The sequence below is a fragment of the Piliocolobus tephrosceles genome, chromosome 4, assembly GCF_002776525.5.
Source record: "Piliocolobus tephrosceles isolate RC106 chromosome 4, ASM277652v3, whole genome shotgun sequence".
Taxonomy (NCBI): Eukaryota; Metazoa; Chordata; class Mammalia; order Primates; family Cercopithecidae; genus Piliocolobus; species Piliocolobus tephrosceles.
Window position 1 is genome coordinate 52232231 of NC_045437.1, and position 15597 is coordinate 52247827.

The 15597-nt window shown below is 38.2% G+C and overlaps 1 protein-coding gene across 2 annotated transcripts in view; it reads right to left on the bottom strand.

The window, feature by feature from the left end:
• The window catches only part of LOC111539887 (microtubule-associated serine/threonine-protein kinase 4-like), a 392884-nt gene that overhangs the window by 184249 nt on the left and 193038 nt on the right, over positions 1-15597 (bottom strand). The window lies entirely within an intron of this gene.

Genomic DNA, 15597 nt, shown 5'->3' on the forward strand with positions numbered 1-15597 from the left:
CTCAGGGATGGCCTTTCAACACTGTGCTGTGCCTGGGCCAGGAGCTGAACAAAGAAAACTGACAAAACTACAGTTTCTCTCCTCAATGACAACCCAAAAGGACTATGACTATATAAAAGTAGCTGCAGTTCAATATTTTCACAAGGGATGATTTTTGTCTCACCAGTTTTCAAACAAAATGATACAGATATTGCCAGGGATAGAAAAATGTTAAAATGAGGAGAAGTCTTTTAAATGTAAGTGAAAATAAATTTAACTGCAAGCATGATAAGGCTCCTCTACCAGTCCTACCTAGATGCTAAACATACCATGAAATGAGAAGAATTTGATGAGTGATACAAATACAGGAGGATAAATCAAAGGAATAGAACAGAGTCAAGAAACAGATCTATAATGTACTTAGGAATGTAGTATATGCAAAAAGTGGTCTTATAGATTAGTAAGGTGCCAGTAATAATGCTGGAATAACTGACTATCTCCGGAAAAAGAGGAAGAAGATGAACCGCTCCCTTACTCCTTTAAAAAATGAGTTTCAGGCCGGGCGCGGTGGCTCAAGCCTGTAATCCCAGCACTTTGGGAGGCCGAGATGGGCGGATCACGAGGTCAGGAGATCGAGACCATCCTGGCTAACACGGTGAAACCCCGTCTCTACTAAAAATACAAAAAACTAGCAGGGCGAGGTGGCGGGCGCCTGTAGTCCCAGCAACTCGGGAGGCTGAGGCAGGAGAATGGCGTAAACCCGGGAGGCGGAGCTTGCAGTGAGCTGAGGTCCGGCCACTGCACTCCAGCCTGGGCGACAGAGCGAGACTCTGTCTCAAAAAAAAAAAAAAAAATGAGTTTCAAACAGGTTAAACACTAAATATTAACCCATAAAGATATGAAGAGAAAATATGAGAGTATTGTTAGAATTGAAGATGACAAAGTATCTTTCTAAGCATGACATGAAGCTCAGAAGCCACTTCAAATTAATGAAGTAGACAAAACTCCGGAAAAACTAACAAAGTGAGAAAGAGAAGACAAAACTAAACAATATTAAGAATGAAGAAAGACTTAAAACTGAAGATGCCACATGGAATGCATAAACAGATAATCTTCAAAGTTAAATAATCAAATTTCCATAAAATCATAAAACACCAAGTTAAGAAAAAATTTAAAAATCAGAATAGTCCTATAACCATTAACAATTTGGATCAATTAAAAGTCCCCCCACAGATTGTAAACTAGTTCAACCATTATGGAAAACAGTATGGCGATTCCTCAAGGATCTAGAACTAGATGACCCAGCCATCCCATTACTGGGTATCTACCCAAAGGATTATAAATCATGCTGATATAAAGGCATATGCACACGTATGTTTATTCCGGCACTATTCACAATAGCAAAGACTTGGAATCAACCCAAATGTCCATCAGTGACAGACTGGATTAAGCAAATGTGGCACATATACACCATGGAATACTATGCAGCCATAAAAAAGGGTGAGTTTGTGTCCTTTGTAGGGACATGGATGCAGCTGGAAACCATCATTCTCAGCAAACTACCGCAAGAACAGAAAACCAAACACCGCATGTTCTCACTCATAGGTGAGAACTGAAGAATGAGATCACTTGGACTCGGGAAGGGGAACATCACACACCGGGGCCTATCATGGGGAGGGGGGAGAGGGAGGGATTGCACTGGGAGTTATACCTGATGTAAATGATGAGTTGATGGGTGCTGACGAGTTGATGGGTGCAGCACACCAACATGGCACAAGTATACGTATGTAACAAACCTGCACATTATGCACATGTACCCTAGAACTTAAAGTATAATAATAAAAAAAAAAAGTCCCCCCACAAAGGAAATATCAAATCCAGATGCCTTTATAGGCAACATATAGAAGAGTCCATTCTTAAACCCTTCCAGAGATTAGAAAAAGATGGAAGTTTCCCTTTGGTAGATCAAATTACTGTTTAGCAAATACACCCTTCCCACTCTCTGCTTCCATTGGAAAGATAGACTTCCCCACTCCACTGATGCCAGATTTAATCATGTGGCTTGCTTTGGTCAGTGGGCAGAAGTGACACTGTGGCAGTTCCAAGTCTAGTCCTTGTTTCTGCTCACCACTCTAGGAGTTGCCAACCTTCAGCATGTGAAGAACATACCACAGATAAGTGCTGCCCTTCCACCTGGGTCCCACGGGAAGACATGTAGACCAGACAGACATCGGAACTGCAGTCTGGATGGAAGCTACGCCAACCACAGATCAGTGGCCAAAGCAGAGTTAACCCAGCCAACACACAGACCCACAGCAAGAAATCCTTATTAATGCAAGCCACTGGGGAATTGTAATTTATTATGCAGCCCTATTACAGTAATAGTTGGCTGATATACATTCCTACTTTGTTCAGCTACCATAACCTTGACATTAAAACTAGACAAAGATAGTCCAAAAATGAAAACTACAGGTTAATGCCACTTATAAACACAGAAAAATCCTAAGCAAATTATTAATAAACCATAATGCACGAAAATATTGTATAAACGTATTTGTCATGACAATGTTGTATTTTTTCTGAAAATGTAAGATTAATGGCCATCAACAAATGTAGTGAAAGCACTTAATAGCAAAAGACAAATTTAAGAAACAAGAAAAGGCATATTCTTCACCTGATACAGAGCTTTGAAAAAAAAAAAAAAAAAAAAGCCCATAGCATTTATCATACTTAGTATGCAATGTGGAAAGCATTCTCTTTATGATTAAGACAAGGATGTGTAGTATCACCACGTCTATTCAACTTAATCCTGGAAGTCCTAATTAGTGAAAATAAGAAAAAAGAAAAGCTACAAAGATTGGAAAAGGAAAAAGCACAGCTTTTATTACTTGCAGATTATTATATACAAAATTACCCCCTCCTTCAAATGTACAGATAAGAATCATTATAAATTAGCAATCTTCATTTAATAAAGCCCACTGAATTCCCATACATTAGCAAACAGCCAGAATGTTTTTTTTTTGTTTTTTTTTTTGTTTTTTTTTTTTTTTTGAGACGGAGTCTTGCTCTGTCGCCCAGGCTGGAGTACAGTGGCCGGATCTCAGCTCACTGCAAGCTCCGCCTCCCGGGTTTACGCCATTCTCCTGCCTCAGCCTCCCGAGTAGCTGGGACTACAGGCGCCCGCCACCTCGCCCAGCTAGTTTTTTTTTTTTTGTATTTTTTAGTAGAGACGGGGTTTCACCGTGTTAGCCAGGATGGTCTCGATCTCCTGACCTCGTGATCCACCCGTCTCGGCCTCCCAAAGTGCTGGGATTACAGGCCAGAATGTTTATTTTTAAAGGATATTAAGGTTACAAAGAATAAATCTAACAAAGGATGTACAACTTCTTTCTATAAAAAATAAAACCTTATTGAAAAACATTAAAATCCTAAGTAAACAGAGCAATATACCATGTTCTAGAATAGTAAAAGTTAGCATAATAAAAATGTCAATTTCCCCAAATTGATCTACACATTTAATGTAATTTTAATCAAAATCTCAATCAGCTTACAGAATTTCATGAGCAAATTTAAACAGAAGATAAACCTGCCAAAAACAGCCAATGCTCTTGAAGAACAACCATGGCATGAGGGAACTTTCTTGACCAGTTATTTAAGCTTGTTAAAAGTTACAGTAATTAAGAAAATGTGACATTGGCACAGGGACAGATGGATTGACCAACTACAAAATGGAGCCCAGAAACAGACTCATGTATATAGAGAAATACAACGAATACTTAGCAATCTGCTCTGATATGAATTATGTCCTTCAATTGTTACAACAATGTTGCCAGGTTAACCATTCCTGTTTTACTAATGGACACCCCCAGGCCTCACGAGGTTAAGGGACAGATATCCAAAATCACAGAGCCAGGAAATGTCAGTACTAGAATTCAGTACTAAGTTTCTCAGCCTCAAACGTACCAGTCTTTTTCATCATCTGCTATGTTTTCAAGAACAGTTAATAAAGCAAAGCAAAGAGCCTATATGCTAAGGATGATAGCAGCCTCAAAAACACTGAATACAAATCTTAGCAGAAAAGTAGGCAGAACCCAGAATAGGCAAGCAGAATTACACAGTGGTCATTCTAAGAGGGGTCAAGAAGAAGTGCTCTTCCATTCTGAGAATATCACTCTTGAGCCAAAACACGAGTCCACTTAATTGGGAAAGGTATATTGCATGTCCTAGAGAATTAAGGTCATGACACTGAAAGTGTTGGGGTGATTTATGAGGATCACAACTGGAAAAACAAAACAATCCCCCATACTCCCAAATTAGGAGAGATATTCACGCTAAGACTCTCAATAGATAAAAACAGACTCAAAACTCTAAAGATCTAAGAGACCAAAACTCAGTCTTCTAACAGATATGGCCCCCAAGTCATTAAGCAGAGACACATTTAACCTTTACATATGAAAGAAATGACAAAGATTTAAAGTCAACAATAGAAATGCATTTTTTTTAAAAGAACTGTAACAGAGGGTAGACTAGGAACACTAAGTCCCCTAAAGTTTGTTTTCAAAGAGCCATAATTCTCTGGTTGGGCTCTCAAATACTTAGTTTAGTTATATGAAATTCCTATTAAAATGTTTTATGTTCTCAGCTCACTTAATAGCTTGATTTTTCTAGCCATTTGTTTATGCCCAGCTTCCATGAATACAGAGAGAATCATGCTTTAAATAAAAATGAAATACAAGAAAAATGGTATTTGAAAGAATAGAAATCAAATTAAAATCTAAATTGCAAATCGTCTAACATGTATGAGAAAGCTAAATTAGAACCCCAAGAAATGCTGAAAGGGAATATATTTTTAAGGATCATAAACCAAACGGCAATATTAATTGCAATAAGAGGGCTTATTTAAATGAAAAGCCCAAAACTAAGGATTTCATAAGCAATGTTCCTAATTTATATTCTTAACATGCTAACATTTGTTTCTGTCTTTTACATAGCTAACCAATTAGAGTATATTTCTACGGAACCAATTTTATTTGCTGACAATTATTTGTTATCTTAGTTATAATTCTGCAGCTTTTCAAGCAACAAATGAATGTCTTACATCTGGAAAAGAAAACACAAAAAGTGATGGTATGATGTTTGAATACATGCAATTACTGGTATGTTACATTCTAATTAACATAATTAGCTTTGAAATCGTTCTCACAATAGCTGTCAACACTTGTGTCAATTTAGTGGCAGTTAATGACATCTGTAACAAAGATCTGCTATTTTTTCCACTTAAAAATAAAATAAACCTTTCCAAAAAGAAAAGACAGGCAGCCTCACTGAATATTTAAAACTCTTTTTAATCAGTAAAGCTCTATTCCAGATGATTTAAAAAGCAGATCTTGTGGTTTATTCCAGGGGTCTAAACATCGGGGTATGGGCACCCCAGTGGTGCACAATATAATCAACTGGGGTTTAGAAAACAAATATTAGAACATCAGTTTTCATTTTATAACATCTCTTTTTATTGGTTTTAGAACACTTCATATGTTGATATTCAAGCTGATAGCTGGTATGTACCAGTACTGATGGCTAACACACTTCCTTACAGGTTGGCAGACAGTCACAGCTGCAAACACTCCAAGTACACCCTAACCTCCCTATCACCTACCCCAGGATTCTCCAATCCTCTTGATGATAGTGGCAACCGAATTTGTCTCCAGGTCCCTTCTGAAATTCTACAGTAAATGTCCTCTCTAACGGTTTCCTAGTGGAGATGCACAGGCCTGTAAAAAAGTACCTCCTCTAAGCACATAACAATCACTTTAAAATACATTTACATATTAGGGATGCTTACTAAAAAATGTTTTTACTGATGGGCTGAACCAGAAAAAACGTTAGAGGCCCAACAGGCATCTTCTAACTTTGTTACACCTGGGCAAATGATAGCCAAATTTGGCAAAGGCAAAAAAAGATGGGAATATTAATAATACTTTCAGTAAAAAACTGTTAATATTCTAAAGGTCCAAATATACAGGTAGTATGGTAGCAGTATACAAAATGTTAATTCACAAGAAAGCAAGATGTCTGTTCAAGTCACATTTTTGTTGTATATGGTGAACACCCACAAGTCATATTTTTTATACAAAAAGAAAATTCATGAAGAGCAGGATCCTGATCTTTTGTGTAATCTTCTGTGTAATCCAATGACAAGGATGAAAAGAAATGAGTTGGGTTTCTTTTTTATAGTTGCCTTTTTATTTATTTATTTAGTGTTTTTTAACTTTTAAGTTCAGGGGTACAAACGCAGGTTACATAGGTAAACCTATGTCATGGGGGTTTGTTGTACAGATTATTTCATCATCCAGTTATTAAGCCTAGTACACCCATTAGTCCTTTTTCCTGATCCTCTCCCTCCTCCCACCCCTCTACCCTCAAACAGGCCCCAGTGTCTGGTGTTCCCCACTTTGTGCCCACGTGTTCTCATCATTTAGCTCCCACTTGTAAGTTACAACATGCGGTATTTGGTTTTCTGTTCCTGCGATAATTTGCTGAGGATAATGGCCTCCAGCTCCATCCATGTTCCTGCAAAGGACATGATCTTGTTCATTGCTACAGCTGCATAATATTCCATGGTGTATCTGCACCCATTTTCTTTATCCCATCTGCCAAAATGTAACTGAAAGAACACCTTCTTATTTTTTAAAGGCATCATCTCTTAAAGTCTACTCATGTCAAAAATGTTTTATTATCCTTCCCCCGTAACTTCTAATTTCAAACAAGCCTCATGTCCGACAAGTCATCCCACAGAAAACATGGCAGATCTGCAGTTACCTGAAAAGAATCATAGAAAAGCTTATCGTCACAAGGCTAGCTTAATCAGTTCTCTAAATCATAAACTTTGGATGTACATTTAATGAAACTTAAATTCCATAATCTAATAATACATCAGCTCCTCTTACCCAAGATGACAATAATAGTTAATAATTTTTGTGTTCTTATGTGTTCCAAGTGGATATCCTCAGTTGTATGATCTCACTTGACTCCAGTAACGACATGAGATAGGTACTATTAATATTCCCATCTTCCAGATGCACAGGAAGGTTATATTCTCTGGTCAAGGTCACATATCCAGTAAGTGGTAAGGTCAAGACTCCAACCCAGGCAGCCAGGCACTGGAGCCCATGCTCTTAAACGTTACTCTAAACTGCCTATAACAATTAAATTCTAAATCAAGTACTTACACAACTGATCACAGTTGAGGTTAGGGCCACAGCAAAGCATGATCTCTCTGGACAATGGGAAAGGGGTGAGCCAAGGTCTATCTGTTCCATCTATGAAATTCTCCAATAACAGGGTTCATATTCAAAAGCAGAGCTCTCAAAGTTCAATTAAAACGTAGAGGTGCTATGGGCACAATGAAATATAAGTCCATGATATTTCAACTGGTGTCATTTAAAAGAGCCCACCCAAGGAAATATCCTAGATTCATATCTTCAATACTGCAGCTCATTTTCCTGGGCTCTTTAGGCATTCAGGCCATTTTGGGGACGATGAGAAAAGGGAGAGAAGGTAGGAAGAGATGCTTCCAGTCCTACCTAATTATATAATAAATGCTTTGGTTCCAATATGCACTATTCCAAGGAGGGTCATGTACCCTGGGTTGGGGTGAGGGTGGGCAAAGAGGGCAAGGAAGAGGCAGTGTGTATGCTAAAGTACAGACAGGTATTGTCCAGGCAGAGAAGAGAGTTGTGTAGAGAAGAGTTTTCTTTCCGGAATAAGCAAGAGGCTGGGAAGAGGCGTCCAAGGTCGGAGGAACGAATGGCAGGTGGTTCACTACTACCCATTATTCTGACAAACTCCAGAAGCACTTAAAAATGAGAAACCTCAACCCTCCATTGTGTGAATCTGTCAAGGAGATGAATGTATCCAGAAAACAGGAACAACACTCCACTCAAGAGTTTTTTTAAAGTTTAATTAATGACTCTTGAATCACAGCTTTATAAAAAGGGGGTACAAAGTATCATTTGTTCAACATATTTATAAAGCTAAACTTCATCACTGTATTTAGGAACCAAAGGGGGAAAAATGCCAACTTACACTTATATAAACAAGGAAAGAAATACCCATACAAACCTAACGAAGCACCCTTATAAACAAGGCAGAAGGCATCTCTAATTAAAGAAAAACAAGTTGGTTACAGGCAATGAAGAGATACTTCCTACTTAAGAGTACTAGAAAAGGCATTAATTCTTGTGAAAAGAATGATAAATGTATGCCCTTGTTTTCTTGCGGTTACATATTCATCCATGACATACTCGAACCCAATTATTACTCAGTAAATACAGAATTTTACTGTGAAAACAATAATGTACCTTCAATTCTTAGACTATCTAGAATATATACCATCCAGAGAAGAATTCAAGTTTTGTTGGTGATCATCTTGGAAAGAAAGATACAGAGACAAATAAGTAAATGACTGACAGAAGGAACAGAAGTCTGGGATCCGAGGAAACAAATCTGAAGAAGCACTAGGGCTTGGAATGACAACCAGTCCTAGGTATGGGGTCAGAATTATCAAAACTTGAGCAAGGGCTTTATGCCTCTACATACTATTTGTAAAAATGCTTGCCACTACTTAGCACTCATTGTTGAAGACTTTTTTTTAATGGAAGCTGATGTACCCTGAACAATAAAAGATTTAGTAAATCCCAAGTAGCTAAGTTGGACATTACCACACTGCTCCACATTACACTTAAAAACAAATTACCAGTGTCAGATCACAAAGATCTCACAATCCAGTAGGCCATGATGAATATGTAGCCACTGAATCTAACAAATGCACAGACTTACCTCCTTTTGGCTAAAGTACCAGAAAATACCATGTTTTCCACTTTGGAGATTTCCTAAATTGAAGACACTCGCTTAACTTAGGAAAATGAAGTGAAGGCTCACCATCCACCTTATATGGCACCACCATGAGTGGTGGTGGTGATGTTCTAGGGTGCAGATTAAGTCAGAACTCATTTCATCACTGATATCCATGAGCCTCTGAGTTTTCAGGTGGTTCCTCTGCCTTCTCAACTATCCTAGAAATATCACATTAGGAAGAAACATTATTGTCCACTGCACTGTCCACCTTTACCTACCACTCCCCACCCCATCACACTGTATACAATTTCCACTTGGCCTTGAAGCTTGCCTAACCAAAATCTACTCAATGCTTAACACTGAGTTCAAGTTGCAAAGTGTTCCCAGACACCTGCAGGTCAAGTCATTCTTCTGCTTCTATGAATTCTCATGGCTGAACTCTCCAGCATGTTGTTATCTTCTACCTTGATCTCGGATTTCCCAGAAGTCTTCTTCCAACTAGTTTATAGGCTCCTTAAAAGCAAGACCACGTGTCATACTGTTTTTCATACTAGTCAGATAAGAGGGAATCCACTAATAGCCAGTTAAATGATCAATAAGCATCCTGGGGAATACACTGATTCAGAATCCCAGAGTAGATTGAAGCTTCAGGTGCCAATGAACCAGGAATAAGTATAATTACCACTACTATTCATTATACTAACCACAAAACTATATCTAGAAAAAGCAAGGTAGGAAACATATTGAGGCATGTTTTCCCAGAGTCACAATAACCAGGAATTTCCTAAGAAGCCTCTGAAGTAAAAGGATAATTTTCCATTTTTTCCCAAGACAGGAAATGCTACATCCCAATACCTTTCCCCTAAAAAACAGCTAATTATTATGGGTTTCTTGATTTCTTTTGAGAATAAGACAGCAAACAGGTCAATGCTGGTATTTTGCCATGGGAGGAAATAGGATGCCAGAAAGGACAAGCTGTGCCACCCCAGCAGTCCACCAAGGGGAACCTGTTCATACCAGTGGGCATTTCCATAACAGTGGCCGTCACTGCTTTGCCACATTATTTTAATCATTTCTTCAAACATGGAAACCAGTAAAACCCTGAACAGCCTGACCATTCAGCTAGTCTGGGCACCAGGAGCCCCCAAAAATGACAGAAACAGAATTAACATCTCTTCAGTGCTCCTTTCATAAACAACTATTTTCTAAGTACTAAGTAGAGATCAGGCACTGCCCTTGGTGCTACAGGTACAGTAAGGAATAGGACAGCTAGGTGCAGGCATTTACCACCCTACGGATCATCTCTTTATGCTTGGTGGACAAGCTGACCATCTCCTAAGTGGGCATACCAGTTGGGTAAATAGGCAATAAATAAGCTCTAACACATAGAGATCTATGTACATATATGTGTAGTACCGCTGTTCCAAATTTGTTTTGCTCCCCTCTGTGATGGTAAATAACTAAAAGAGGGCATGTGTTTCTATTCTTTAAAACCCACATAATGTATATGGGCACCGTTCGCCTCACTGGCTGTCAAATGGGCCTTTGATAACAAGAAGTCACACTTGGCTGGTCTGTCCAGGCAAACCCACGCAGAGACCCATGCAGAGAGCTGCTCCAGCTGGTGCCCAATCCTTTCCAGGAAGGATAACACCTAAAGAAGGTAATGAACATTTTTTAACCTCTGCAAAATGAAAAGAAGAAAAAAACTAAGACATGGACATTTTAAGTGACTGCTCTGAGTGGAATTTCATTTTAGGAAAAACAAACTTCTCCCCCAAATATGTAGGTCTTCACTACATATTTCATAGACCGAATCGCAATGCCCTTCACATGCCTACTAATTACCCATTGGGCACCCAGCCGTGTTTACAATAAGAACACACATTTACAGTATCTTTTCACAGAGACAGTAGTTGGATTACAGAGAGGATTTTAGACTTCATTGTAAGCTGATCTTTGATTTACAGACTCATGTTAAAGCAGCTACTCTGTGGATGGGCCCAGGTGAGCCTATAATGAGATGGATCTTCATGGATTAGGCCTGTCCTATAATAATCTGCTCAGGGCTCCCTACCGCTATTTCAGCACTGAGTTATGAAAATTCATCCCTTCACTATAAACAGAACCTAGCTCAGAGGGTAATAACTATGAGATGTATTACTCCTGGAATACAAGCACTCCAGAGACTCTGATTATAATGTCCACAGCTGAAGGCACTATTTCACAATTGAGATTACTACTTTCCAGATGAAAAAAATTCTGAGCTGTGGAATAATGCCTTCAGCTACACACACTGTAATCACACTCAGTAGTTCCTGTATCCCAAGAGCAATACAGGTTACCAACAGTTGGTTTGATAAGCTGATTTAGGGAATAAAAGAAAGATGTTACAGGAGGCAGCACAGATAACCCTAATTTCACATTCGCTTTATCTACTGGCTTTAGCATAAGAGTTCAACAGGTCCAATAACCATATCGATTTTGCTAAAGCATACATTTAAAAGAATAATTTTATAACCAAACCAACAAAGTTTTAAAGATAACAGTATTGACTGCTGACCAGGGTATAGTGAGATGCACTTTACCAATCTAAAAGTATACATTTGTACGGCATTCCTAGAAAACAGCTTACCAAGGGCTATGGAGAACGTCAACAATGCTTATATTCTTTGCCCCAATAATTCCACCCCAAGAATCTACCTGAAGAAATCATTAGAGGTGAATAAGGACTTATTTTAAATCTACACATCACCATTATTTGCAGTAGGAAAAACTTGGAAATAACCTAAAGGGAACAGTTTAGTAAATTATGATAAATCCATATATTGGAATATTATGCAGCCTTTAAATTGAGTCATAACAGCAATAGAGAAATGTTAATTCATAGATGAATTCTGGTTAAGCAATTTATTCAAGGGCATTCAAATTGTTCCTACATCAATATTTAACAGATACTCTCTCAGAGTTAACTAATTGGACTTCAGATCAGGTTTTTGTTTTTGAGCTATAAGGCTAATGAAGTATTGATATAATATTAAACGACTGCAAATAAAGTCTGTACCCTAAATAAATGCTGACATTATGTCTCTACATTCTGAATGAATTAAAAAGGAAAAATACACTTTTGCATACATTTAGTAAATTTTCCCTGACTTCTTATAATGCATTTTTTTTTTGCAAATGGAATAGATGAATATTCATCAAGGCTCTCTGAATATATTACAGTTTAAATAGTTTGGTTTTAATATTTATAGAACATCATGAAATATAATTTCTCCATTAAAATAAATGTATACGATGTCAAAAGATAGCCACTGAAGAAACAAAATTATGCCACTTAACCTAATATTTAAAAGTTAAAATATAGCATTTGAAAGCACCTTATCCCTTCAAAAATGTTAAGGATTCTAGAAAGATATTTTTCAGTTTGGTTGGCACATTTTGAGTAAAGATAAGAAAGAAAGAAACAAGCTACTCCCACATCATGCAAGTAAGGACAAAAAGGTTAAATTCCTACCTCAATTCAAATGATCTAAGGGAAAAGTGCTTGTTTTCTTCCCTTCTGGATAATACCATCCCACCTAAAGCTACCTCACAACCTCCAAGAAACACTTTTCCTACCAACCCCAAGAACATCGATGAGAGCATTTCTTGAGTAACAGGCACTATGCAAAGTACCGCACAAGAGTTAATTCATTTAATTGTCACAATAACCTTATGAGGTTATTACAACCATTAGTGCTACTTCACAAAGGAAGAAGCTGAAGTCCACACAGTTAGCCCTAACTGAGGCTAATAAATGGTAGAAGCTGGAGTTGAGCTCAGGCAGCCCATGCTCTCAACCACTCTGCTTTTCCCTTTCATTCTCATTTTCTCACTAAATGATTACAGCTTAATTCCTGAATAAGGTTTCCATAACTAATTTCTCTCTGGCTTGAAGAATAGCTTCTTGGTAAGGCTACATAATGTAAGCAAGAAACTGATCACAGATTAAAAACAAAACCATAAATATACAAGAGTCTGTTCTAGAGCACTGAAAATGTACAGAAAAGAAACATATGTTTATGCATTCAACAAGTTCACTGAGCACCCTACTATGTGCCAGGCACTATTCTAGGCACTGAGGAGACAGCTGGGAAAACAGAATTATCTCTGCCTTCATGAAATTTACATTAGAGTAGTAAGAGATATATAATAAAATAAGCAAACGATATGGTATACTGGACAGTGATAAGCTATGGAGAAAAATGAAGGAAATGAAATAGGTGGCAAGCAATATAGGGAACAGTTTGAAACAGGATGGCCAAGGAAGACCTCAATGGGAAGAATGTGAATGAAACCTTCACACAAAAAAGATGAGGCACAGGATTCCAACTAAACAGAAAACTGGAGAAAATTACCGGAAACTAACGTTCATGGTGCTTCTGCCATCTGTCTATTACTTCCAAGTACAAATGGAGTGAATATTTCTGGTGATGGCCACAGAAGCCATTTTAAACTTCCAGCATCAAGGCTTACAACCTTATTTTCCTACAAAGAAATAAGTTGCCACTAGTCCTGCTTTTGCCTCCTGAAATTTCCATCTTTCTTGCCAGAAAGCAGCATCTGTATAAATCCCCCAGCTTTAGACGACTATGACTTCTGTGATAAACTACCCATGTGTGTGGGGAGGGACAAAAAGATGGAGGAAGCAAATGGGAAAATGAGTTTTCCCCTCTTCAGATTAATGTATATGAAGTATACATCTGACACTTCATCAGCACTCCCGGCTGGTGTCCCAGCAGGCGGACACTGGCTGAGCATGTATTCTGCCAGCTACCAGGCTACTTAGGATGAATTGGCAACATGCCATTTATCTGAAATGCCCAATGTGTCTGGGAAAGGGAACACAACTACATTTAGCATTGCCAAGGAAAACTAGATACTTCAGGCTAGGAATTAATCTCTTCCTTGAGAAGGTAGTTAGCAATACCTTCAAGCTTGCCTATGGCATTTAAATTACTAAAGGTCATGCATTTACTAAAATTCATACCTACCAAACCTCAGGGCCTTCATTTATATCTTACTAACATATTAATACCTCCCACGTTGAGGGCCTCTACTTTTCTGAAATGTATGTTGTTGCAATTGGGCATGGAACTGTTATATCGAGTGTAATGCTATCATCTGGACATAAGCCAGTTTGGTTCCTTGTTTTTCCAGTCCCCACCATACTTGTACACACATATCACTTCAATTTAGTCAATGAATCAACAAAATATATAAACAAATGTGACTACATGGTTGCTTAAAAGCAGACTAATGAAATTTCCTTGAATGCAGACACTAATAATCTCTTCACGAATTTTGTCACCATATTTTTTGAGGGGCTGATGTGACACTAAATGGGATTTAGCCTGTAACATGGGCTTTAAGGCCAATCACAATTGTAAGATGCACACTGAACAGCAAAGCCATAGAGATCTGAGATGGATGATCTTATTAGGCCACATTACAGCATGAAGAATCACACCATCATGCTCACTTTGCAACTAAAAAAAAAGTCACTTTTCCATAAATAATTATTTGTTCCTTCAACATTATTTATTGAACACCTTCTATGTGCAAGGCCTTGTGCTGAGAGCAGTGAAAAGTAAAAAGTAAAATTCAGACAAGAATTCTGCCCTCAAGGGGCTTGCAGTCTAGCAGAGAGATATTTGGCATAAACACAAAGAACAAAATTCTACAAGGTGTACATTCCCACCTCTTCAGCACAATTCTCTCTCAGATCTATTAGCTGTAATTGGCAGAGATAATTTTGATATAATCCAATCTAAATGAGGCAGAAACAAAACAGATAAACTTTAATGCCCCTTTAACTGTGTGGTTTGACAAGGGGTACCAAAAGCAGAAAAGGTCACTAACATGTACTCGAGTGACATGTCAACATAAGTGATAGGGCATCGAAATCTGGGCACATGGCAGCAGAGTAATAAGGAAATCAAGATGGTCATCCGTCTGGCAGCTCTTCTCTGGCTGCTGCTCTTAATACAACAGAAGGTGAGGGGCAAAGAGTTTTCCATAGACTACAATTAGGAACTAATGAACTCTCTGAAGGGAAAGATAAGGGTTAAATTTTAAATATTCACTATCTAGTAGTAAATGACTCTTCACATTCTGGCTTCTGTGCCCAAGCTTACCTACAATATAGTAACAACAACAGAAAATAATAATATTGCTAACATTTGTGACTTGTTATATGCCAGGTACTATTATAAGTGTTTTCTACATGGTATTTCAGCATTTTCCCCAGTGTTATATGAAGCAAACACTATAAACACAAAAACCTGCAGGTAAACAAGCTAATAATTTAAGTGATTCCTTGATAACAATATCATCTGATAGATTTTGGGAGGTACTCTTCTCATGTTTTCTACTGATAGTTCTTATTGCATCCTCTTTCCAAATATCTTAGGTCACGTGACATGCATTTCATCAGTGAATAAGTCAGTTTCTGTGTCTTGGTATGTGACCATTAGTATTAGTAAAAAGATATATTACTTAAGAATGGCTGGACATGGTGGCTAATGCCTGTAATCCCAGCACCTTGGGAGGCCGAGGCAGGAGTATCACCTGAGATCAGGAGTTCATGACCAGCCTGGCCAACATGGCAAAACACCGTCTCTACTAAAAATGCAAAAATGAGTCAGGCATGCTGGTGCACTTCTGTAATCCCAGCTACTCGGGGGCTGAGGCAGGAGAATCGCCTGAACGTGAGCC